Source organism: Lathamus discolor, chromosome 5 (assembly GCF_037157495.1).
Source record: "Lathamus discolor isolate bLatDis1 chromosome 5, bLatDis1.hap1, whole genome shotgun sequence".
NCBI lineage: Eukaryota > Metazoa > Chordata > Aves > Psittaciformes > Psittacidae > Lathamus > Lathamus discolor.
In genome coordinates this window covers 85,242,714-85,269,932 of record NC_088888.1, presented here as the reverse complement: position 1 = coordinate 85,269,932, position 27,219 = coordinate 85,242,714, and the positions used below count along the sequence as shown (strand labels likewise).

The 27,219-nt window shown below is 37.9% G+C and overlaps 1 protein-coding gene across 3 annotated transcripts in view; it reads right to left on the bottom strand.

The window, feature by feature from the left end:
* KHDRBS2 (KH RNA binding domain containing, signal transduction associated 2) overlaps positions 1-27,219 on the bottom strand; it is a 372,973-nt gene that overhangs the window by 329 nt on the left and 345,425 nt on the right. Inside the window, exons 11-12 of one of the 3 annotated variants that reach the window (XR_010613227.1) lie at positions 22,130-22,337; positions 537-799 (exon numbers count right to left, since the gene is read on the bottom strand). The gene's annotated coding sequence lies outside the window, so the exon portion shown is untranslated. Of the gene's footprint in view, positions 1-536; positions 800-22,129; positions 22,338-27,219 lie in introns of those variants that run through there. The other 2 variants (XR_010613228.1, XR_010613229.1) reach the window with 2 other exon arrangements.

The following is a 27,219-nucleotide window of genomic DNA, read 5'->3' as shown; positions in this document are numbered from 1 at the left end:
ATGAGAACCCTGATGGTGTATTTTAGCGTTAAAATACGACATCAAGCTCCAGAAGGTTTTTTGCTCTCCTTAGACCTATAAAGTAAAAGGAAGAGTCTTCATGCAGATAATGATTTAAAGAATGTGACAGCTCCTTAGTTTAATCAAATTGTTAACAAGATAAACATAAAGTTCCTTTGCCTCCGAACTGTTCCATACCTTCAAGGACTCTCCAAGACAGGACAAATGCAATGCACTGCATGTTGGAATACATTATCTCTGTTGTTAGGTCTATTCAAACAGAAGCTGAAACCCCTATATTTTAAGCAGTGCTGATGTAGAGCTTATTTTGTTGTAGTTCAGCGGAAGCATTTGACAAAACTCATTGCATTGTGTACCTTTAAGTAATATGCCTTTCCATCTTTAAGACCAGAAAATATTAATGGAAACTGGGTCATATAAGCAGTAAAATGAGTTCTAAGGTACCTGAAACAAATAGCATGTGTTTTGGCACTCTGGTTAGCTTAGGTTTTTGAAATGCAGGCAGGATCTACAACTGAACATTAGAAAGAGATTTATTCTGTACAGTTTAATCATCTTGTTGCAGTCTTTGTCAGAAGAAAGTAAGAGGCAACCTTGTGCCATTTACAGTTCTTGTTTAATATCTTCTTCACAGGAAAATGCTGCCAGGATATTAAAGTCATCTGTTCTTTTGGATAATAAGGATGTAATGTACCACTTTGACCTTTCCAAATGCTGTGCTTCAAATTGCTGTTCATTAGATACTTTTTTTTTTTTTCTTGATTAAAGTCTTACTAACCTGTAAAAACAGAATGGAATAAAACCTAGTCAAGACATGGCATATCAAGCATGATCAAAACAGAACCAGACATTTATATAGCTCAGGGGCTAAAACAGACACTAATGCTTTTTGCGCTGTATCATTACTGTGTTCCCACATAACAAGCTAAAAATGATGTTTCTCATGACAATCCAGAGTCTCAAGCTGAAGAACTTCTATTGGTTCAAAGTTTAATTACTAGAATAAGAAAGACTATTTCTGTGATCTGTAGAAAAATTTCAGAGATAAAGTTATAAGAGAACTGAATTATAATCCTCAAATGGAAATGCAATTAAATGATAAAATATATATGACTGAAGGCCAGATTCTGTTAACCCCATTCATCTTTGTTGACTTGCAGATTCTTAAATTCAGAAATAGATATTAAGGGCAGAGGAAACTGCACATTATTGTCTAGTCTAGACTCCTGTGCGGTCCCAAAATTATCAGCCTTTGTAGCTTCTGAGATGCAGTGTATCTTTCAGAAGGATGCAGATTACTCCAGTGGTTAAAAGATCCCATTGTTAATTTGGTGGAGGGGGGACAAGAAGGTATTCTTGGCTCCAGCTAACTATACTTTTCTTTCTCCTAAATTAGAGAGCTCTGAATTGTCAGAAATCCTGGAGGCCGTAGTCAAGCTACTTCTTAGTCTTGACTGAATTAACACAGAGTATCTTTTGTGTTTTGCTATTGGTAAGTTTTCCCTAAATTTTGCTCACTTCAGAACTATTTTCTGTACCTCTTTTTGATTTTCAACAAACCATAATGGCACACGGGTTTCCAGTCAAAGTTTCACAAAAGTTGTGAACAAATAATTCTGTGCCAATTTCTGAATACTATTTACCTGTTTACTCTTACACCGATTATATCTGTCTTCAAATAGCATCCCATTCATAGTTCATATCGAACTTATTATCTATATTGACACACCATTCTTCTCAAAATTATTATTTTTTCTGGCTAACAGGACTAAAACAGACTAGAAGAAAAACAAACTATTAATCAAAACTAAAATTAAGACACAAATTGTCTCTTTGTATACAATTTTTAAAAAGTCAATATACTGCTCAGTTGTGTTCCGAGTTCAGTTCTGGTACCTGTAAATGCCTGTATTAATGGGACTTTAAAATGTGTGTTTAACACTTTAGGCTTGTTTCCACTTTCTTTTCAATATTGACGTGGTTTTGCTACTAGTGAACCTCAGACTGGGAAAGCTGCCCAGCATTGGGATTGATGTTACAGAATTACGTACACATTCGGTGGTGTGACTGTTAACGGTGCTCCTGAGAAAGAATAACTTAACATTGGTGACAATGTTATGAATGCCTCCCGAGGGACTGCACTATCTGTCAAAGCAATTTGTTAACTGCTGTTTGCTTTTTCTGTCTCTGTAGATCAGTAAGCATTTTAAAAGCACTAGGTAAGAACCTTTGTATTAGCACTTATCAAACCAAATGACACAATAGGAAAAATATCTTCGTGTAACAGAGGAAATCATCTAGTCTGGGCAATGAATTTCTTTTAGTGGTTCGTATCACACCCACAAGTATTAAGAGATGAACACGGGGATGCAATGACAGGTAACAATTCACTTGATTCTCAGGAAGACAGATTAGTATAATCAAGCAGAGCAATAGCTTGAGATTCTGTTTATAACACACTTTCTTAGATACATTTTTTCCCTGAGTCTGAACGTTAGTATTACTGAGAAATACATTTCCCTACAAAAGAAGCAGAATTCCAAGATGTAGTTTTAGCTGCAGGTTATACCAGTTGGTTTGTGCTATGATGCTGGGTCTTGGGAGAAGGTAAGTCATCAATAAGGAAGGGTTTACAATGATACTGTATTAACTATTTTCTCACTTTCAATTCATATAGACAGCTCAGTATCAAAAGGAAGGAGAAGAGCCAAAGCAAGTCATTTAAGATTCTTTCAGAGATCTAGTATTCATATGGATGCACATGTGGGTAGCTAGGCACATGCACACAGATATATAGTGACCTAAATGTGAATTTACAACCTTTTCTAGTGTCTACATATTTGAATTAGCAGTATGGCATATCACCACAGACTGTTCTGTTTGTCTGGGGATGCCTTCAAAGGCATTCTTATTGGAGGCACTAAAGACGAGAGGTATGAACTAATTACTGTATTCTGACCCCAAGTAACCACGCAAACCATGACAACTGCCTGCTGAATCTATAGATTCCCTGGAGGAAACATTTCTCCTCTTTCTTGATAAACCACAACTCTTGGCATGCTTTCCCAAAAGGGCAGTACATGGAAAAGACTGGAACTCCACAGCACTGTGGATGGCTATTTTGCCCACCTACATGGGTAATCTGAATCTGTTTAAGGGTCATCAATGTTTTGTTCTGAACTGTTATAAAACCAACTGCCCATAAAATGAACCATATGGCTCTTCCTCTTAGAATGTGATTGCTGTCACTTACCCTACTTTAGTGCTACATGGAGAACTACACAAATGCATCCTATCGACAGCAGGACTAGGCACTTTCATTTTTTGCCTAATATTAAGCCTACATAAACTTCAGCATCATTGATTTTATGTTTTGCTTCCAGGAGACTGTGAAAAAGAGCCTAGAGAGTAACAAATGCAAAAATACCATTCAAAACTAGACAGAAGAAGGAATGATGTCTACTTAAACAAGCAAGAATAGTTGAGATATGGTGTTTTGACAGTGTTAACTAGTGGCAGGACATTCTGGCTTTTAGTTGGAAGAATATAATTTAGGTAGAAAACTCAGTTTTCTTACTAAGAGCTTGAAGAAAGGACAGAGGTTTTACATTATAAGAGCTCTCACTGTGTTTATGAAGCATTTTTGTGTGCTCCCAAATATTTAACCAGTAAGACTAACCCAAGAACACTAATTTATCAATGGATTGTAACATTAAGATTTTTCTTTTGTTTTTTATTTCCTTCTGCCTTCTCTTTTTTTTCTTTTCTCCAACATTTTCTTTTTCCTTTTCTTTTCCCTTTCCTTTCCTCTAATCTTTTCTCTTTTCTTTTTTTCTTTTCCCTCTCCTTTCTTCTCCTCTTCCTTCCCCTTCCCTTCTTTCCAAAAGTCATAACCACTGGAAATAACTTTTTCTCCCATTGGAGGCACAGTATAGATCCCCAAAAACTGAAATTTACACAGCTTATTATTTAGCATGGCAAGAGCTAGTTTCCTTTTGCCGGGGGTTAAAGGGATGTCTGGTAAAAGTACAGTCTATTTTAGAAAGGTAAATAGGTTAATGTTGACACTAGGATTCAGGGAATGCTTTTTTATACAGCCTAGAATTTTTGAATTTTTATGACAAAGCAGAAATGAAAGCACACTCTCCATATCTGCACAGACAAAAGTAATTATTTTGATAATTTTGAAGTCATAAAGGAAATTCCAATGCAAAGTCCTAAAATTTATATAACCTAACAACAAATTTGAAAAACTTCATTTCTTCTTACAGAGTAAAGTGAAATCTAATGTGTCCAGAAATTAATGGAAAATGAAAACAGAGCATGAAAAGTACTTATTAAGACAATTAAAATTGTACTTAGGGACATTTTACCGATTTTGCATTGTTCTGCAAAATTTTCAAAACATTAATCTTTTATATGTGGACAATCGCAGTCTTCCCTGAAACTTACCTAAGTGTTATTTTCCTGCCAAATAGATTTGTGGAATAAAAAAATTTGAGTGCACACTGAGTACCTGTGATGCACATGTGTAAAACTAGGCAGAATCCAGTGGAAATATGTCCGCTTCCCTGCCATCTTACCAAAGCCAACACCCAGTGACCATCTCAAAAGGCTCCAAAGAGCTACTGGTTCAGAGAGTTCACAGCTGACTCCAATTTGCAGTTACCAATCCATTGCTTTTAGAAGCGCAGGCTGCAAGAAACTTTTTTACTAGGCAGGTGGACCTGGAGCAGGGAATCATGTCTTCAATTCAGACTTGATTCCTTTGCCCAGGAGGGTTGTGGAGTCTCCTGTGTTGGAGATATTCAAGGCCCGCCTGGACAAATTCCTGTGTGATGTACTGTAGGTTACCCTGCTCTTGCGGGGGGGTTGGACTAGATGATCTTTTGAGGTCCCTTCCAATCCTTGGGATTCTGTGATTCTGGGAGCACTTGGTTTCTTGTCCTGCTATGTAGCTGGAGTAGCTCCAACAACTTTTAGAGCCTCTGTCAGGGTGGCTGGGAGCAGTGGCTGGAGCATGGCTTTGGAAGAGGAAGATTGGAAGCCCCGAAAGCCCAGCAAATGCTTGATTATTGATTGTCTTACTGGGATTCATATGGCCCAAAACCCACAGCACAGAACAGAATGGGCAGGACTTCCAAGATCACTGCTTGTGCCCCCGGTCCTGAGCAACAACACCTGCAGCCCAGACAGGACTTTCCTCACCCTTCTCGAAATTCTCAGTGCTCTCCACTAGGTCTGTATTTAATCTCTTCAAGAAAAAACACTGTCCAAAAATTAGCTACTCTGGAGAAGACTTTCAAATTTCATTCCCTCAGAATTAGAGTTTAAGCAGTTTGCTCATTGTTACAGCATCAGATTATACAACGGATTATTTTGTATATCTGCATTCTGTATCCATATATATGGGTATATGCACTGCAAATATAACAGACCGTGGCTCAGGGTCTGTGCTAAAACACTCAATATGTCTCTGGTGCAGTGGAATGCTAAAACTTTAGGTATATAAAAAACATGTAGATTTCAATGACATTATACATAAGCTATGTTTTGTATTTCCTCAACTTTTTCTTGTATCAGATCCACCTACCCTTTTAAACAGGTAAAATAAATATCCTTTTATATTTCTCTGATTGAGGATATCAAATCTCATTTTTTTCATACTGCATCATATGTGTAGCACGGAATTGAAGGCTTGATTCCAAATCTCCTCAAGTCAGTTATTGTTTGGATTGGCTTGAATTTGATGACCGCTGTCCTTTTTGGTCACTATGGCAAAAAGCCACTGCATTTCCAGTCCTGGATGAAGAATGCTAGTCATGCATGTAACACTGAAAATGAAAGAAAAAAAACCCCAATGTACTGGGAGGTCAACAACAAAGAATGAGGCTTTCCACTTGTTGTTAATCCAAACATTTGTGTTTCTGATTTAGGGATTATGGCTCAGCAGATGCCAATTGTTTACATTTCAGGAAATGGTACCTCTGGTATGTACGCAGAGATCATCCTGAAGTGAGTCTGCTTGATCTCTATAAATATTTGGAGGTGGTGTGCTACTTTAATGGAATTAATGTAAATCATGGAGATTTTTATTGGCACACAGACTACACCCCACAGAACACCACTGAATTGACTTGATGTAGCCCATTTATTAAACTGTCTTCTGTAGTCTTATATTTAGCACAGTGTAATTTTTAGAGACAGATCTTTGAACCTATACACCTATGACCAGACCTGCTGAGGTGAATGGGATTTCTTGTTACTGTAGTAAGAGATGACTTCTTTTGGTTTTTACTTCATCAGTCTGACACTGAAACTTCCTTACAGGTATCAATTCTTGGAGGTGTACATAGTACTCAAGGGTACAGGGAGAGGAAGGAACATCTCAGAAACCACAACAGGCGATTCTTGTTAAAGGCTGACAATTTAATGACATCTTTTATAGCTTATGGTAAGTCAACCTTTTGTGGTTTCAGTGAAAAGCTTACATGACTTCTCATTTATTTTCCAGAGTTATTACATTTATCACTCTTAACTGTCCTTTGCTTGGATCACAATCATTCAAATCTTTTAAAGTATATGCCTAAATGACTTAATGTTTATTCTTGTGTTGCCCTTTCTTCTCATTTTGTCCTTGACAAAATCATTTTCTGTCCATTTTCCAGATTCCCACAGAGAACTAGCTGTGCCAACCAACTTCCATGTGATGGGAATACCTGCCCTTTTGTTGATAGGACAGGCATATACAGTATTCTAGTGATGTATGTGTACTGCTGCAGCATATACATTACATGCTTTAAGCGAATTATTTGCCTCAGTATTTTTACACTTTGCTCACTCTGAATACTGGGATGAGATGAATTATTGTTTATAGTTCACAAATATTTATAAAAGAACTGTTTTTTACTCAAAAATATATTATGAGAATACTAAACAGAATATTACAAGAAAAAATTCCTGGGGTACACAGAGAGTAGAAATGCTGAGAAAGAAACCTGGAACATGAGAACAGGAGACACAGATAACGTTTTTCTATCTAATTCAGGATGTTTTTTCTAGTGATGGCATTATATAATGCATTAGAAAAGGCTGCAGAAATCTCAGAGTCCCTGTATGCTGTTCTGTGGTTCTGTGCAGAGATATAATTCTGTCTGATCTCATAGACAAAGCTTACAGTACATAAGTAGTGAAAACGCTTTGCACTCCACTACCAATTAAACAAACAGTCGTTACAAAAAATCTTGCACTTTGTACTATGTCATTATTGTCACACCAGAAAAATCTCTCTGGACAAAGACTGAATGTGAGAGGATAACAAGCTGGATGAGATTCTGTTAACAAGCTGATGAGAAAATGAACATGAGCAGGCCTCAGTGTGCGCTCGCAGCCCAGAAAGCCTACCGTAACCTGAGCTGAATCAAAAGGATTGTGACCAGCAGGTCGAAGGAGGTGATCCTGCCCCTCTACTTCGCTCTCGTGAGACCTCACCTGGAGTACTGTGTGCAGTTCTGGTGTCTTCAACATTAAAAGAACATGGAACTGTTGGAACAAGTCCAGAGGAGGGCCATGAGGATGATCAGGGGACTGGAGCACCTCCCGTATGAAGACAGGCTGAGAAAGTTGGGGCTGTTCAGCCTGGAGAAGAGAAGGCTGAGTGGAGACCTCATAGCAGCCTTCCAGTATCTGCAGGGGGCCTACAAGGATGCTGGAGAGGGACTCTTTGTCAGGGACTGCAGTGACAGGACAAGGGGTAATGGGTTAAAACTTAAACAGGAGAAGTTTAGATTGGCTATAAGGAAGAAGTTCTATTACTGTAAGGGTGGTGAGGCACTGGAACAGGTTGCCCAGGGAAATTGTGAATGCTCCATCCCTGGCGGTGTTCAAGGCCAGGTTGGATAGAGCCTTGGGTGAGATGGTTTAGTGTGAGGTGTCCCTGCCCATGGCAGGGGGGTTGGAACTAGATGATTTTGAGGTCCTGTCCAACCCTAACTGTTCTATAATTCTATGAGTGAGTGGACGAGCTGTGTGGACTGGTTTAAACCACGACAGTTCTTTTTTAAGATCATGGCAGGAATATAAGAGTAATATTGCACCCCCATATGAAGACTGATGATGAATATACTTTAATTAAAATATTAGATTATGGCTGAAAGTGAAATGTCAAAATAGGAAGTGCATAAAAATATAAATAGGATAGATCTGAAAAGACAGTTAAGAAATTTCAGAGATGATGTTAAAGTTGGCAACTGAGAAACACACTGGTATGCCAACATGCATTTTGACAAAATGTAGATTCATGCATTTCATAAATCTGGATACTAATATATATTCTTTGATTTTAAATTCATTGGATTCATGGAAAATATATAGAAGTCATTGTGTCCATGCCAACAGAAACAGCTGCTCACTGCATAACAAATAGACAAGAAACAGCAAATAGTTGAATACTAAGTGCAATTAAAACATCATTTTATAGCCCCAAAGTGTGCTTGAATTGGCATCTAAAATACTTGAAAAATCCTAGTAGCTAAACTGTCAGTGCTCCCTATTGATGAAAATATTACTCGTCATTTAATTTAGATCAAGCAAAACCAGAGGAGTTCAGAGAAAAACAATTTTTTTTAAACGTGAAATGAACTTGAACAAATCACTAAGCCAAATTACTGCTAAGCACTGAACTAAAAGTCTTCTAATATACATCATAAATATGTATTTATGGGTAATGGGAACAGCCATCATTCTGCTTATTACCACCCAAAAAAGAATAAACAAACCAAATCCCACTTCAATCTTCTAGAGCAAACCTGTTATCAAACTCTGTTCTGTACATTTAACATAGAGAAAAACTCTAAAGCAATGTGGCATTTTATTTAAAAAAAAAATATAGAATTTAAATCCTTATCCTGTAAGGCAAAAGTGAATCATCAAATTCCTGAGACTGGGGAGGAACTTTGTTGGCACAGTTACTCCTCCTGAAGAACGCACTGCTACTGGGTCACTGTTAGAAGTGTCTGGTATTCCTAAATTTTCACTCAGCTCAGATTTGAGCACTGACTATCCAACAGGTCACTCTTTCTTGGTGCATCAGTGTAATTGCTTATTGCACCAAATCCACTACGCTGAAGTGGTACAGAAAGCTACAGAGCACTCACAACACACACAGGATTTAACCTCTGCTCCTTTTGCTGAAAGATGGGGGTGGTTCATGCTGATGGCTTTAGCTTTTCATCCCTGTAAGAGCATTATTACTGACTGGGTTATTTCTTATTTATGTAAACACTAATAATTTGTTACCTGTTTATATATTCTGGAAAATGATGCATGCATTACCAGCCCTTACTCGACCATTACTTAAAAAGAAACAAACCAGCCAAAAGCTAGGTTCAGTTTGAAAGCTTTAACTTCATCTAGGCATGATGTTAAAGCTATAGAGAGTGGAAAATCTGTTGCCCTGACAAGGAAACCTTGTCTGTTAACAGCTGCCTTTCTGCTTATGTCTGGGCGCACGACTTTTCAGGAGCTGCTTCAAGTCACCCTTTTCAGTCTACATTGTCTCCTAATTTTGAAATTGATAATTTGACAGCCTTTATGGGTGGTTTCTATGAAAGTACTGCTAAAATCCACACAATATTCCTCGCCTGAACTTCAGTTGGCTGTGCTAGGTAACATTTGAGATTCATAACATTTTTCAGAGAAAAAAGGTCTTCCAACTTCTCTCACTTTGTGTTTCCATCTTCAGATTTCTGCCATTCTAACACTTCACTTTCTTAGTGCATTTAACTAGGGAATAACTAAAGAGGATCCAGTTGCTTTTATTCAGGAATTGCTGTCCTAACTAATGTCTTTGAAGTCGTAATTATCCTTTGAAAGTCTTTTACTGCATCATCTATATTGAAAAAAGTTTTATTTCTTAAAATGTCAAGTGTAGAAGTACATTAAGTGCGACACTCAGAGTACACAAAAACATCTGTGGAGTCATGTACTGAATACTACTTTCCAAGAGGATGAAAGTATGCAGAATGTACCTCCAGCTTGGATTATGATTGTAACCCCTATATATTCACACCATGATATTCCTCCTATTCCCCATGAAGACTGCCATTTTTAAGTTGCAGAAGCCTACCATCACCAAAATTGCTTTAATATATCTGTGCAAATTTCCTATTAACTCCACAAGAGCAGTGATTAGCAAAGGAAGGGTAACAGAAAGGACAGGGAACTGCAGCTGAAGGACTGTTACACTTCAGGTATTTCAGAGGAGTATCTGAAAGACAACACTGGGTTTACTGTTCTAGCAGTGGGGAAGTCAGCTCCTAAATGAGATCTTGAAGAAAAAGTCTGCTTCTTTAATGACTGGTCCATTGTGCAATACTGAAGACTTTGGAACTGCATGTGTTAAGTTATTGCCCAATTTTAGACATGTCTGCAAAGTGAAGTTCAAACCAGACATTTTAATTACAAAGTCAGCAGACATCTTATGCACTATCAGGAAGACAGAAGGGAAGCAAGAAAGGTGACAACACTAGTTGGATTAAGACATGATAGAGACCTCATGAAGACCATGATAGAAGAAGCTGGTAAATATACACACTTTTGCTGTGATCAGAAGAGGCTGCTCTTCTCACATGGGATATTTGAAAAATAGGTCCTATTTTCTCAAATAGCAGCAGAAGAACAAGATGAACTGAGATGAACTGATAAGAACGAGGTGATGCTGAGATGAATGATGGGTTATCATTTCATACAAAAGCTTGGATCACTCCATGTACTTGGCATCCCATTGCCTTTGCCAAATTCAGAGAAGGTTTACAGAGAATATATGGAAACACTTGCCCTTGCTCTTCTTAGGGCAAGCTAGAAAGAAATCAAATACATTCTGTTGGGATTGTGTTGAATTTTTAGCCCTGCCAGCTCAAGAGCTCCCAAGGAAAGAAATGATATTCTGTCCAGCTTCTAGCAGCAATAATTTGCTGCTGTAACAACTTCCTCTGCTACAGCTGTGTTGGCTATTCCTAGAGCTCATGCTCAGCAGAGTGCTTATGGAGGATGCAGCATTTACCAGTTTCTCCACAGCTGTGTTCAAGATCAGAAAAAAATGTTAAAGAAGGTGGTTGTTTTTTTTCCCCCTCATTTCATGTATGAATTCTAAGGTACGATTTATTCTTCCGAAAATCTATATGAAGTACAGATACACAAATGGGGTACCAACAACTTGTTCTGATGGTGCATCTAAACAATACCTGGGCAACGATTCAGGAGAGACATAATAAGAGAAAGGGGCAACTGAGGAAAAGTAGGAAGATGAGGAGGTTCTGAACTTACAAGGTAAAAAATCCATCCTGGCCTGCAGAAGTATCAATATTAGTAATGAGGCATAAACCAAAATGTAGCCACTTGATCTTCACTCTGAGTTTAGTGGGCTGGCAATTAGAAAATTATCTTTACTTTTAAGTAGATTACCACTCATTGAAGTCACCAAAGAAAAATGTGGTGTTCAAGATGTCTTTTTTTTTTTAATGAAGCCACATTTCAAAGAAAGTTGTAATTTGATATGCAACATTTATTGCTACTTTTGAAGACAGTGCTGTAAGAAAATCACTCCACATCTTACTAAATAGCTTTTATATTAACAAATCCTCATATGTTCAAGTGCAAAATTACCATGACAGCAAAAGAGAAGGGGCTCTTTTAATTTGCTTTGCTGTCTTGAACATCCAAGGACCTGCAAAAAAACTGATAAAACCCATTAGTTTGTTCATACTCTAGAAATATCTCTTTGCTTCTACGGGAGTGATAACTACCTGGATCTCTGAAATCTGGTGATTACTTCACATGTTAAATATAAACAGAGGCACCTCTGTTGTGCCTTGTATATGCTAACACAAGACAAAAGTTATTGGATTGCATAATATTCATGACTAGCCTGGAGAAGACTTAGAATCCTATTCCATAGCAATAAGAGAATGAATGGAAAGCTGTTAAGAGGGTTAAACCCACTGTACAGACACGTGAAGCATAAAGCCATAGTTAATGACATAGTTAACTTCACTTCCCCTTCCCTATCAATGCAGTTTTGATATTCTTCTTTGGTCCACGTTACTCATGTATATCCTTCTCATCCAGCAGTACATGACCTTGTTTAAGTTATTTATATTTTTCCTTAAAAACTGAGATGATTGTAACATTATTTTTTTTAAACAGAAATAAAATGTGTTATACATGTATGAATCAAATGAAGAATTTGACGGCTGGATGGCTGCACACAAGAGTTGTGGTCAATGGCTCTATGTCCAGCTGGAGACCAGTAATGAATGGTGTCCCTCAGCGATAGGTGTTGGGACTGGTCTTGCTCAACATCTTCATCGCTGACATGGACAGTGAGATTGACTGCACCCTCAGCAAGTTTGCCAACGACACCAAGCTGTGTGGTTCGGTTGATACACTGGAGGGAAGGGATGCCATCCAGAGGGACCTTGACACGCTTGTAAGGTGGGCTGATACCAACCTCATGAAGTTCAACCATGCCAAGTGCAAGGTTCTACACCAGGGTTGGAGCAATCCCAGGCACAGCTACAGGTTGGGCAGAGAAGAGATTCAGAGCAGCCCTGCATAGAAGGACTTGGGGGTGTTGGTTGATGAGAAACTGAACATGAGCCGGCTTTAGTGTGCGCTCGCATCCCAGAAAGCCAACCGTATCCTGGGCTGCATCAAAAGAAGCGTGACCAGCAGGTCGAAGGAGGTGATCCTGCCCCTCTACTCTGCTCTTGTGAGACCTCACCTGGAGTATTGTGTGCAGTTCTGGTGTCCTCAACATAAAAAGGACATGGAACTGCTGGAACAAGTCCAGAGGAGGGCCACGAGGATGATCAGGGGGCTGGAGCACCTCCTGTATGAAGACAGGCTGAGAAAGTTGGGGCTGTTCAGTCTGGAGAAGAGAAGGTTGCATGGAGACCTCATAGCAGCCTTCCAGTATCTGAAGGAGGCCTATAGGGATGCTGGGGAGGGACTCTTCGTCAGGGACTGTAGTGACAGGACAAGGGGTAACGGGTTAAAACTTAAACAGGGGGAAGTTTAGATTGGATATAAGGAAGAAGTTCTATTATTGTAAGGGTGGCGAGGCATGGGAATGGGTTGCCCAGGGAGGTTGTGAGTGCTCCATCCCTGGCGGTGTTGAAGTCCAGCTTGGATAGAGCCTTGGGTGACATGGTTTAGTGTGAGGTCTCTCTGCCCATGGCAGGGGGGTTGGAACTAGATGATCTTAAGGTCCTTTCTAACCATAACTATTCTATGATTCTATGATTTTATAAGAATATTATTCTGAAATGTTACCTCTGTCCACCAAAAATGTATATGTAAGTCTAATTTAATTTCCACATTTTTGTTTCAAGCACCTCAAAAGAGGTGGTGCTGAAAAAAGGGTATTTTTAGCATGCTTCTTCATCTGATATTCTTTTATCTCTAACATCTGCTTTCTTCAGCTGAGTCACTTGCAGGATATTTCAGGGTGGCTAGCAGATTGAGACATTACTTCATTATACCAATATGAATTGCTGGGATTTATTTCCTATTTCAAATGACAACAAAACCTGTTCAAATATTTCTTATACTAAAAAGATCTCAAATACAGTATTTTGATTAGGACAACAGTGATACTAAACTCTTACTGAACTATTATTGAATAGAGTTGCGTATCTAAAAAGAAGGAATTGAACTTCATAGTTATCTCAATGAGTATTGTTTTAAAGACAGTACAACTTTATTAAATCATATTATAGCTTACTCAAAATACTGCAATATATTAAAAACCCCTAAAATTAGAATTGGCTTTCATTTAGCTGATGAAACTCCACAAAATACACTGATAGATATTTTGAAGTTATTTTTTTCAGTCTTCCAGACCCTGAGATTTATAAAATAACCTGTAACTGGAGGAAAACAAAACACAGAAGTCATTTCAACCTGTGCAACTTGAAGCCAGTGACTGATGTCTGCATGGACAGTTAGCAGAGCTGACAACTATGTGGAGCTAATCTAGTAATAGTGTGCTAAATTTTGCTACTCTTCTAACTGGGACAAATTCTCAGATTATTTGAATTGCTATTCAAGTAATTCAATCACTCTCTTGGCACCAGCACAATGAAATGTTGATTTTAAACCCATGAGAATTTAACCCAGTAAATACCCTAGTAAAAACCCCAGTACCCCAGAACTGCTGCATACAAGAAGTCACACTGTTTTATCAATGCCTTCTAATCATACTACTTGGTGTGAGGAATGATCACAATGTAAGTATTAGGAATGGCATTGTGGCCTTGGTGGTATCTATAAAAAGCAGAGGGTTTTTTTCTGTCAGTCCTCTTGTTTATTTTGCTACTGCCCAAAAGACACAAGTTCCACCCTTTCCCATGCAATGCATATGGTTCAATCAAAGGACATCAACTTTGCTTACAGGGATGGAAATGAAGATGGCAGTATAGTATATAACGCTTTTCTGAGAGAAGCTGGGTTTTGCATTTCAGGAAAATGTTTCAATTCTACAGGAACTCCAGATGTGGAAGCCTATGACAAGAGTCTTGCATACAGCATTAGTCTCTCCACTCTTTGCCTAGAGACAAATTTAGTCGGGGAGTTGTTGAATTTGGCTGTAAGTTTGAGAACAGTCATAGAGGAAGGAGGGCCATATACTGTCCAGATTAATGTTTGTCAGTCTGCTTTGGACCTGCCAAATGTAGCTAGACAATGTCTGCTAAAAGCAGGAAGCAGATTTGATACCAAAGGCTGCATACAGGGAGTGTCTCTTAACTTGGGGCTTATGTAAGTGCGTATGTATACATACAGGACAGAAGCCTCTACTTAAAATCAGCCAGTCACCAACTCTCCTGCTAAACTACAGTGTGTCTCCAGAGATCCTCACTCAATTATTAATGCATCTGCTGCTAATTTCATCATGCAGAGTGTGAATTTGTCTTTCCACATCGAGCTCTAAAGGAAGTTTGTAAGAAATATAGAACTTGTCAGCACATGAGAGTCAACACATTACTGCTGTGCTGCAGCCATTTATAATGAAACTAAAATGAGCACTCACTTGTTTGGCATTAATTTAACGTCCCACTTAGCTCCTATCAGATGTAAATAGCTGCTTCATCCATTTAAGCATTTCTGTTCATGCACATAATAAAGTACTCTGTACCCGTCAAGTAAGCAGAATTCATAACTGAAATAAGAAATGGATGAGGAAATTCAATGTTCTTAATATTAAGGCTCTAGAGGGGGGGCATCAGACTTTTTTTTTCTGGTCACAGGTATCTCTCTGTGAGGTTCACCTTTTATCCCACCTTGCAGAGACAATACGATGACATGACATGTATATACATGTTAGATTGCCAAAAACATTTCTAAAAGGATTATCTGTTCAACTCATGGTACAATTAACAACAGCTGTAGTTGTCAAACATACTCAAACCAATATAAATTAGCTACCCAACCTCTTGGTATTTAAATGGCTTTTATGTCCCCTATTTTAGAAAAACACGGTTTAATTTTAAAAAGCATTCTAGTTATGATCATCCTCTCTTGAGGAAATTTTTTATGAGAATGAATGGAGGTAATGACTACTATTAGTCACTGTCATTAGCATAATACATTAGAAACAACAATATTTATAACAGGCTATGACATGACAATTAAAATATGACTTTCTATCACTTATGTATTCTTTGGCTACAGCTGCTTGCTATTTTCTGAAGTTAAACTGATAGAAGTCTGGCAATGGTATATTTAATAGCATGTTCATCATCAGATCTAATTGTTTTCCACCACAGGGTATGAAGCTTTATATCCTCCACCAACCTAAAACAAACAGCCATACTGCTCAATGGCTGTTCAATTAATGTTTATGGTGCTACTTTTATAACAAGATATACACAAGATAAAAAGCTCCAAGAAGCAATTTAAGAACCTCAGAAGCTTAATGGGACTTCAACCAATACAAAAAATTACTAAAATTCTGGAAGGTCCCACACTTGAGGATATGAAACAGAAGAACTTAGTTAACATTAGAGAATTCTTCCAGGACAATGGTATAATTGCCAAAGGAGGAGAAATCAGACCTTCATATAGGGGAAGATAATCAAGCATCTTCAGGCTGGTTGCTTTGCAACTGGTGTTCATGCTGGGTTAAACCAGAGAAGACTGTTCATCCCAAGTCATGCAAAGGTCAGACTCTGTTGCTCAAATTGCAGTTATTCCCCTGACAGTGATTTGCCCTCAGTAACCCAGGTGCTCTCCACCTACTCATAATTCTCTCCCCTATTTAGCAGAGCTCATGCTGATTAAAAGGAAAGAACAGTTCAAAGACAGGTTTCTCTATTACTGCCTTGGTACATAGTAATTTTTGTCTCTCCCTTTTGTTCTAAGCCTGTAGAAAGCAATGTAAAACTACTGTAAATACGTTTTCACTGGACAGCTGCCATTGTCCTAAATTATGAAAGTAAATGATTTCTGGCTTGTACTGTTAATTTTATATAGCAGTAATATATTAATTCAGAGCCTCCTATTTTAATTCACACATCCTGATCTCTGGCTTTTAATGGTGCATTGCATGCCTGCACTTCTCTGACACCCAGGCAATGAATCACTGACACTCCTCCGTCCCCCATAGTAGCTGGACACAATTAGACAAGAAAGAACCAGACCTGAGGGGTGGTGAAAATTTCCTTTAAGGAACGACACATTTTTTCACACCACAAACTCTGATTGACATTCATTGCTGCAAATACATTTTAAAAGAACTGCTGTTACTCTGCCTCTCCTCCCAGCCTCCCAGGAGTTTTGTAGATCAACATGATGTTCAGAAACAGGCAAAAAATGCTCTGCAAAGTTTAAAGGCTGTCAAACCTTTTTGGCAACTTCCCTCCATGAGCACAGCTGAGAAATGACAAACTTATCACCTGACTGGCTGGAGTTTAAAGCTGACTGCTTTTGATTAGGAAGCAATGAACCTTCCATTCTGGAGTTCATGTTGTGTTTCATAAGCACCTCTTCCCCGAAAATTATGCAGTTGAATTTGATTAGTGTAATGCTACAGTTTTATTATTAGCAGTAAATACAGGCATCTTTTACGGTGTTATTGCACACTTAGGAGAATGTCAGGACGGTTACAGACTTGCTTTTATTTCTCATGTATTATGGACTGACATTTAAAAAAATCCAATAATAATGCATTCCTGTGTTGCAGGTACTCACTTGTTGTGCATTGCTACATACGTACTCATACTTTACTTCTTCTCTGCTCCAGTGGGAAGAGTAAGATGAATGCAATCCTGTCTACTCAAGGACAAAGTACTGTGTCCTCAGCAGGTTAAGCTGAGCTAGAAAGAAAGTTACTGTGAACTGCAACAGCTAACCCCTTTAATAGAAAACTCCTGTATTAAATTCTATGCTACAGACTTTGTTATTGATACTTCAACAGCTAGCACTGTGGAAAAGCACAGTCACCAGAGGTGCATGCATTAAACACTGAATTGCTCTTTCAATGTCACCTAACTCCATGAGTTGCAATGTGAACGCTCTGGAAAGCTTGATACACTTTTATCTTCTGACAGCCTTTCAACTAATGTCCTTTCACATTATTATGTAACTTCCAATGATTTCCACTGTCAACCTCAGTAACAAAATTCCATTTTATGTCTGGAGACCACAACTTTTTTGGACAGTCAGTTTAGACTTAAGAGGGGGAGAAATGCATATGACAGAAAACAAATGCTGAGTGAAGTCAGCTGGCCAGGTCAATAAAAGCTAAAAATAGTATTTGACTTTGGGAGAAGAGAGTTCACAACACAGCCTAAAGGCTAGATTCAGTACTAACTAAACAATTATCTCTGTATCAGTGTTATAAGGATAGCTTAGTCACACAAACATACATGCTGCAGAGCGGTCACAGATGTAGCTACAGAACTCACCAGTAACACCTATGATTAACTAACAGCTTAATGTATTCATTACTAGTATGGTTCACAGTGTTTTGTAACTATTAGCCTCAGGCTGAATATTCTCCAACATTTAATTCTACCTACCTCTAGAAAAATGCATATACTTACACAATTTATCTTATTAGCTTACCTGTTTTCATAGATCATTGCTCTAGTGCATGAGTACATCAACATATCCCAGTCATTAGGGATGCTTTTAGAAAAATAAAGTAGGCTCACTTCATCTGCAATTCCAGCTATTAGTGAAATATTAGTGTAATATATGAATCTTCAATACTTCTCTGGCTTTCATTAACACCAGCTGGCTGTCTCAAAGTCTGTACTATGTTAATTTCCACAGTGTCTGTATAAAGATGCAAGATAAGAAGTTCAAAAAAGGTGTTTTGGATGAGGATATTTAGATCTTGTGTGCCAGTGATGAGTCTTCATTTTTGAGAACTTTAAGCTAAGGCTTAAAGTTGCAGTCTTTCAGCACTTCTGAAAACAAAAGTATGTTTTCACTGCTCAACTAAAAAAGGAAATTTCTATTCTATCTTTTGAAAATGTTGAGGGTTATCAACTGAATTGCCTTCTCCTAAGCAAATCCCATTTCTTTAATAAACAAACAATGCAACAACAAAGCCACCAGAGAAAAGAATTAGCAAAGATAGTTATAGCAGTACAGAAAATCCACTGCTGGGAAACCCCATAGTCCCAGTTCCTTAAGGTGAATGCTGCACATGGGGAGCTCAAAGTAAAAGGCCTTGAATGGCCTGTTCCATTACAGCAAAGCTCTTGTGCATTGGACTGTGCTGCTCTGTGCCCACTTTTCAACCTTTTGCTCCACAGCAGAGCACTGGGCACAGAACAGGCTTACCTCAAACTCCAACGACAAGCATATGTGTCAAACCTTGTGTTCCCTTAACTCTACACAATTTTTGACACATACCTGAAAAGGGGCTAAACTGCCTTTCTGGCCTGAGTTGAGGATATGTACACACACACACATATATATCTATACAGCTGAAAAACAAAGTCAGAAAATACAAAGGAAGTCATGGAAGCAGATGAACCTTGGTATTTTTGTATAAAGTTCTGGGTTGCTCAAGATGTGGAAAAATTAGAATTCCCTTTCTTCTTCTGCAGATTTCTGTTCATCTTCTAGAAATATATGTAGGGTCTTCCACCCTCCTGGAAAACTTTTTCACTTATTAAAACCAGAAGTTATAAAGCCAAAAGGAATCACTCCTCTGAGTTTCCAAGAACATTAAATCATTTTCTTTAGGCAAAGAGTGAAAATGATCACCTACATCCAAGCCTCTCTTTTAAGCCTTTTTAGGAAATGTAGTCCAATGTTTAGGAGACTGGGATATAAGCAAAGGTATTTTGGTTCTGATGAGTAGCATTCTGTGTGATATAAAGTAAACAGCTTCCCCCTTCCATTTGCTATGTGGAAAGCACAACTAACAATAGAGGCATCAGTCTTCTTATTTCACAGTGCTATAATGTGAAAAACATTTCTGAGGGCCCTAGATCACTAGTTACAAAGCATTAACACACTTAACCATAACGTAAGTAAACCCTTAAAAGCCTTACATATTTTCACCCATTTCATAATCTCACTCACAGCCTACTTCCTTAAAACTGGAGTGTGCATAATGTGACCTAGGGTTTATTTCCAGGTCTGACTAGGAGGAGAAATCTTGAAAACTACACTGATCATTTTCTCAAGTCTAGAGATGTGTTACTTTGAATAGCTTTTGGCCACATTCTTTAAGCTTTTTGCAGAGAAAAATCTACACCTAAAGCAAGGCATAGTTCAAATTTTTATTGCCATTTGCAGAAAGCAAATTGAAAAACAGCATAGGCAGAAAAATGGCATCACTTTCAGATCATGCAATGACAAGGAATGGAGTCCTCTAAGAGGACTTCATGCTGTTTTGCCATGCAGGAGACTAAGCTTCAGGTCTGCTTTCTGGTATACAGTTAGAAGGAGAAAAGGAAGAACAGTGGCTGTACCAGAGGTATGGGAAGTGATGGTGTATACAGGATTGATGTATTTGCACTGCCACTGCACATAATCTGACAGAGCAGTTGCAGAGTAACTCTGCATTAGTTATTGATAATGCTTTTGGCAGCTAGCTGAAACATTTGGGATGTTGCTAGCTATCATCCGCAAAAACTGAAAATGGCCTTTTGTTTCCCATGGTGTTCAAGGCCCGCCTGGACAAGTTCCTGTGTGATGTACTGTAGGTTACCCTGCTCTTGCAGGGGGGTTGGACTAGATGATCTTTTTAGGTCCCTTCCAACCCTTGGGATTCTGTGATTCTGTGATTCTGTGTTTACTGAAGAAACATGCTCATTTATAATCACTAAATGCAGTAACTGCATTATTATATGACATATAATTTTCAAGGCCAGGTTGGACGAAGCCTTGGGTGAGACGGTTTAGTGTGAGGTGTCCCTGCCCATGGCAGGGGGGTTGGAACTAGATGATCTTGAGGTCCTTTCCAATCCTAACCATTCTATGATTCTATGAGTCTATATTGCTATAAAAAAGCTTATTACAGAAAAATACAGCTTTCACATACTTTAAGACCTTTAAATTCCTTTAAAGTTTATTACTGAAGATTATTAAAGATCTTTTTAAAGATCTTTTAAGCTTATTACAGAAAAATATAACTTCCATATACATTCTTTAAGATTTTTAAAGATCTTTAAGGTCTCTTCCAACCCAAACCATTCTACAATTTAGCTTAGGTGATTTAGGAACTATTAGATTTATACTTTCTAATATAATTAGATGATGTTCTTTAGTATATACAAGAAGACATAGCCTTTAGTTACAGGACCCCTATGCTACCATTCTTTCTACAAGACCTAATTCATTCTGGAGGAGACTGAATTAAATATTTGTATCTGGTCTTAAACAATAGTGGTGTGACTCTTTTTTCTTTACTGTTTTCCAACCAAATATCCACTGCTGTAGATATATTTACTTTTGTACAGGTTTTCATTGTCCATAGTTTGCAGCAACAATGCTACAGTAACTGAACCTTACATATACTAGTAAGTGTATGTTCACAACAGCTCACAAAGATACCAAGATTTTTCTAGATGAACAAATGGAGAATAGAGCAAAAACCCCAGAAGCTGCAAAATCTGTTTTTAACATAAACCTCTCAATGAGTTAAGTCATTCTGAGGGAAGTTGGTTACTCCAAATATTTGCATTTTTAAAACCAAAAGGAGCGTGACCAGCAGGTCAAAAGAGGAGATCCTGCCCCTCTACTCTGCTCTCCTGAGACCTCACCTGGAGTATTGTGTGCAGTTCTGGTGTCCTCAACATAAAAAGGACATGGAACTGCTGGAACAAGTCCAGAGGAGGGCCACGAGGATGATCAGGGGACTGGAGCACCTCCCGTATGAAGACAGGCTGAGGAAGTTGGGGCTGTTCAGCCTGGAGAAGAGAAGGTTGCGTGGGGACCTCATAGCAGCCTTCCAGTATCTGAAGGGGGCCTATAGGGATGCTGGGGAGGGACTCTTTGTCAGGGACTGTAGTGACAGGACAAGGGGTAATGGTTTAAAACTTAAAGAGGGGAAGTTTAGACTGGATATAAGGAGGAAATTCTTTCCTGTTAGGGTGGTGAGACACTGGAATGGGTTGCCCAGGGAGGTTGTGAGTGCTCCATCCGTGGCGGTGTTCAAGGCCAGGTTGGATGAAGCCTTGTGTGGGATGGTTTAGTGTGAGGTGTCCCTGCCCATGCAGGGGGGTTGGAACTAGATGATCTTGAGGTCCTTTCCAACACTAACTATTCTATGATTCTATGTTCAACAGATTGCACAAATATAGTTTGATTATTTAGATGTCACTTCTGTGAGCAAGATGATTAAATATTATGTTTCATTACCACAGAAAGAGAGCATAAGAAATTATATGATATAAAGTATGATATATTATATATAAATTATCCTATCTCAAATTAACATGCCTAATAGGTATCAGTGTATGAGCTCTCTTCCAATGACAAACTTAAGGTGAAATAGTTTAAAACAGTATTTTTTTAGACTAAGGTAAGCTGAATTATCTCACATTTGACATAAAATAAAAACATATAGACAAATATGACAGCTCACCTGATATAGACTGGAAGATCACCGTTAAGTCTCAGTGCTGGCATTTCCTAAAGAGGGTGCTAGTGGCGGGTCCAGAACTTTGGGCTGTGAGTCCCAGTCTGAGGCACAGTCCTTCAGATCCCACTGATTTATTGCAAATGATGTCGAACACTCTCAATTCCCTGAACAGCGTTCAAAAGCTACAGTACTTCCCTAAGGCTCCAAAAAGCTGAAAAGCAAGACAAAGTTGGGCAGACACATTCAATGAAGAACACAGAATTAGTTGTCACATTAATATTTTAGCTTAAATGATTTATGTAGATTCACACAGCATCTCTGTGTCACAGGGTTAGTCTAAATGACAGAAAAGTTTCTAAAGATCTCTAAAATAATGAATGTGCACAACAGAGCAAAAATGAGGAAAAGGAATAAACTAAATACTGACATTTCTAGGTTGTTTTTTTTAACTTTCTGAACTTTTTTTGGCAAATTTACTGTATAACTGCAGTGTTGTAATTTTATCTCAGCTTTCTCATTTAAAGTATTATAGCTCTACAAATTTATGAAGAGCCACCTTCAATACCTTTTCTCCACCTGCAATCTTCTACTTGAAATGAAGGCTCATGGTCTATGCACAGTAGTACAAGTATGCTTTTATCAATGTAATAAAAAAGGAGGTTTGTGGCACTGAATTTTACGAACACCAACACTCTTTATGCAGATAATACAGCAGCGTAATTACATTCACCCTGAGCAAATTACTTCTGATATGTGCTGGTATGGATGAGAATGAGAACTTGTGAGAAGAGGTTGAGTTGGAGTTGTGTTTCATTTCTTGTAATATATATAACGTAATCAAGTCTATGAAAAAGTAATTAAAATCACTTCTTATAAAAAGCAATGGATTGAGAAATAATTTTAAGATTTAGCCTAAAGAGGAAGGGTGTTTCTTTTTTTAAATGCATTATTTAGCTAGTTTCCTTAACCAGCCAATGGAGAGAAGGTACATGCAGAGAGTGTTTTACAGTACCCGGCTTAGGTACTCTGAATTATTTTCTGTACGCTGAGGTAACTTCACATAGAGGAAAATGATTCTGATCAGTGGGAATATAGATATTTTTGTATAGCTTTGAGCAAATTTACTCAAGAGGCAACATTTTGGATGTCTCATGATATTCTCCAAACCAAAGAGATTTTCATGAAAGCATCAAAACCTAATTTCTGGGACCCTTACGAGAATTGTCTCTGTACTACGATGGTACATTAGCACAGCTGTCTATTTGTACATTAGGCAAGACAGTGGAGTTAACTGGCACTGGGAAAACAAGTCTGATATAGATCATTCTGGTGTTGTTTAATTTACTAATATAGATAGATAGAGCTTTTACTTGCTCTACATATTTCTTCTGACCCCTCCACCATGCACCCCAAGCATCTATTTCTGCATCTGACTGAAAAAAGACACTGGTCAGGACAGATTCATGGTCTGACAAAGGAAGGCAGTTCTTACATTCTCATGCATGGGAAACCAGCACTAGAGTGTACTGTGACACATATTCTTCAGTATACTCTTGTGAACATTTGCTGATATAAGAGGAAATTTTGTTTTATTTTGTAAATTACCAAAATCTTGTATTTTTTCTGAACAGTTTGGCATTTTGGCCTAAATCCTTGGACTGAGCAGATTCCCATCCTGGAAAATTTAATTTGAGGTGGACACAGCTGCATTTACAGAAAACACTGGTGATGGTAATGGTAGACAGTATCACCAGCCCTGCCAATAGTATATTAACAAAATGAAAGAGAAATGGAAGCATGACAGGTGGAAGTTGTATAGCTTATTTTTGAGTTTTGTATTTTTTCTGAGAGAGCTGTGAAGGCAAATGAGTCATCAAAATAAGTCCAGATGAAGAACATGGCATAAAAATTACTTTATATTAAAAATGCAGACCTGTTTTCTAAATGCTTAACTATATCCTTACAGTTATTTTTGTTTGAATATGTATTACAAAGCCCGGTGTCTTATTTCCATTAGCCTGGCTAAGTAGACTCCAAAGTAGAAAAAACCCAAACAACTGTGAGTCTAAAATTATCACTAAAGTGGTCTAAAATGGAACTTCTGTTATTTCTAGAATTGTCAGCACTGTAAAGTTAAAAAATATTTACGACTTTAGGATCCAGTCCTATTGTACTCAGTGCTATGGTAAAGACATTGGGTATTACCAGCAGTCTCCAGCCCTTATCAGTGCTCAGATATGTATTTCTTGTTCATCAAAGATATACAGCATAAGAAACTTACAATGGCAGCAGGCAATGCCGCTATAGAAAAATACAGCTATAATACAAATGGAAAAGAAAATAACAGGCTTTTTCAGTGTAAGCTTCGTATACATATGTATGTTCACTACATGACCATGTTAGTGTAGCTGCTTCACCCAGTTGCCTAGTAAAGTCGAGCAGAATTCAAATGAGGCTAGTATACCTGCACCATGGATGAGAGTTCAGTTCTCAAAACAAATTACAGGTCTGAATACATCCTGTGTTCCATTTCCTGATGCAAATTCTTAGTGTTGCCTCCTGCTTTGCTAATTGCACTTTATTACATCTCTCGACCTGCTGAGTGAACTTTCCCAAATCATTCAGCTACGCTGTTTTTCTAATTCTCCATTACAAAGAGACTAAAATATCTGCTTCCTTCAGTAAACATTTTGAGCTTTATGCAGGAACTACTTTTAAGTTCTGTAGATGCTATTCAGGCTTTTTAAGACCTATGCAGTATTCTTGGTCTTAGAACAACAGATAGTTATCTTTCTTTTAGATGAGCAATAGATTCCCTGAAACTCCTGTCCCACAGGCCTTCACAGTCTAGTGGGCAGCCCATTTTTGCCTTAGATCTGCAAACAAGATGAGTAATGCTGTCATTAAAGACTATGTAAAGAAAAGTATTGCTCCTCCTTCAGAAAGTTATTTGTTAGTCCTCACCCCACAAAAACAAAGTGGTGAGTACCATAAATGGATGAACTTGGGTGCCAAGTTGAGATTTAGAGTGAGTGACAGTCCCAAGCAAGTACCTTCCACTAATTATTTTTCTTGCACATGGCAAAATTAGTTTTGATGGTACCATAACTGAAGTACTCTTCCTAAGTCAAGGTTATTTATTTCACACTGCCCATAGGCAGAACATTGTCTGTAATGACATAATCCAGTCCTGAAGAGATATGTGTTTTGTTTGAAGTTAATGAAATTATAAAAATGACTGCAGATCAAATTCTGAATTTTATAATTCCTTTTCATTCCTTGATGTCAGCATGGATTTTTAGCGAATGAAATCTGAGTAAGATCTGCAGGACTGAATTCTCCATCAAAAAGCTATTTTGTTTAACTGAAATCCAACGCAATAGAGCATTCTTGTCTGTTGTTTGTACCTTTACATCATGATTCTAACAGATATTAAAAAGCTATATAATGCTCAAATATCACACAAAATGAGAAGAACCCTATCACATTCAAATACTCCAAGAATACTAAGCTGAAGTCCTGTATTAGCAGAGAATAGCAGCATTTTATTTGAATAAGAGTGTCCTTGATTGTCTTTTCAGCTAAATTAGAACAATTATGCTCTTCTGGGAAAAGAGGTGAAAAAAAAACGGGGTGGGGGGTGGGGACGGAAAAAGAAAGACCTTTCCACTGACTTTTGCCAGTGTTTGTACAGGACTTTTACAAAGTTCAAGAATAAATATAATGAGTTATTCGCTGAGCAATGAACATGGAGTCGTAAGTGAATAGAGTAAATCACAGTACAAAACACCCGTACATTTTGTTCTGTTTACTATGCAGAAGCAAAGAAAAAAAAAACCAACACAGAATGCTAAGAAGTCATAAATGAGCAACTCAGCAGTTTGCACCTCTGACTTGCTAGTGGTAACACAGTGTGAAGGTCCTGTAACGCAAGGGCATATAACAAAAGTACTCACTGTATTTCTGTGAGCAACCCATCCATCATCAGCTAATGCATCCCGCATGGCAAGAACAATGCCAGACATGATATAAGAAGCTACTCTCACACTTTATAATAACGCTGTATAATAAGAAACTATACCTCAATTAAATCAAGAGTACAGCAGCAACACAAAGAAACAAGAAACATTGTTTTCAGAATGAATTCTGCTCTTATCAGGGCACTCAAGCATTTCCACTATCCTACTCATGCACCCAAATGTTGCTAAAAGATACCACAAAGTTCTGCTCATTTTTATTCAGCATGCTGAAAAATTCTTTGGGCATATGCAGGATTTACAAAATCAACTACACAGCTTTTTATTTCTATTTTATTTTTCTTTTAATATGTGAATGATGACTTACACTATTACAGCATGGGCGTGATCTTCCTCCAATAAACCTTCCTTCTGATTTACAGATTTGAAATGTGAAAGCCTGAAATTGCTTTCTCAGTAAATCTTGCTATTCTCTGGTAAAGCATCCTAGCTTTCAATGCTAATTCAATTATCTTAGGAAAGGAGGCACTTATGTCTTTCAGTAAATACTAAACACAGCCCTTTAACAGTGTTTATGTCAGGAGAACAAACATTTAAAACAGTGACATATTTCTAGTAGAAATTTAGAAATCTGCATTTCTAATGCTTAGATTGACAGAGATTGCTTCTGTTTGAGAGTAAAAACTTTGCTCCAGATAAGCGTGATTTAGAGATGTATTTTAACCATTTTAAAATGTTCTCCTGAGTTATAATACAAATCACTTAACACAACCAGAGATTGTGAAAGGACAGAAAATCTTTCCTGTACTCCTCTTGGGAGTCACAGTTTTTAGATTCCACTGTTTCAGAAAATAAATACTGCATATAGCATGTCTTCACATAAAGATATCAGCATATTCATGAGCAAAGCTCAGATGTCTATTAACCACACAGACCACCAAATCTTTCAGTGGGAGTCATTTTCCTTAATGTCTCCAAATGAATGTTAACATCTAACCTATGGACCAGAAACAAAATCAACTGAAGAAAAAGGAAGTGCTTAATGATTTCAAAGGTTTCAGTCATCAGGTCCCAATGAGCAATAATAACAACTAGAAAAATGTAACTAGCTAACAA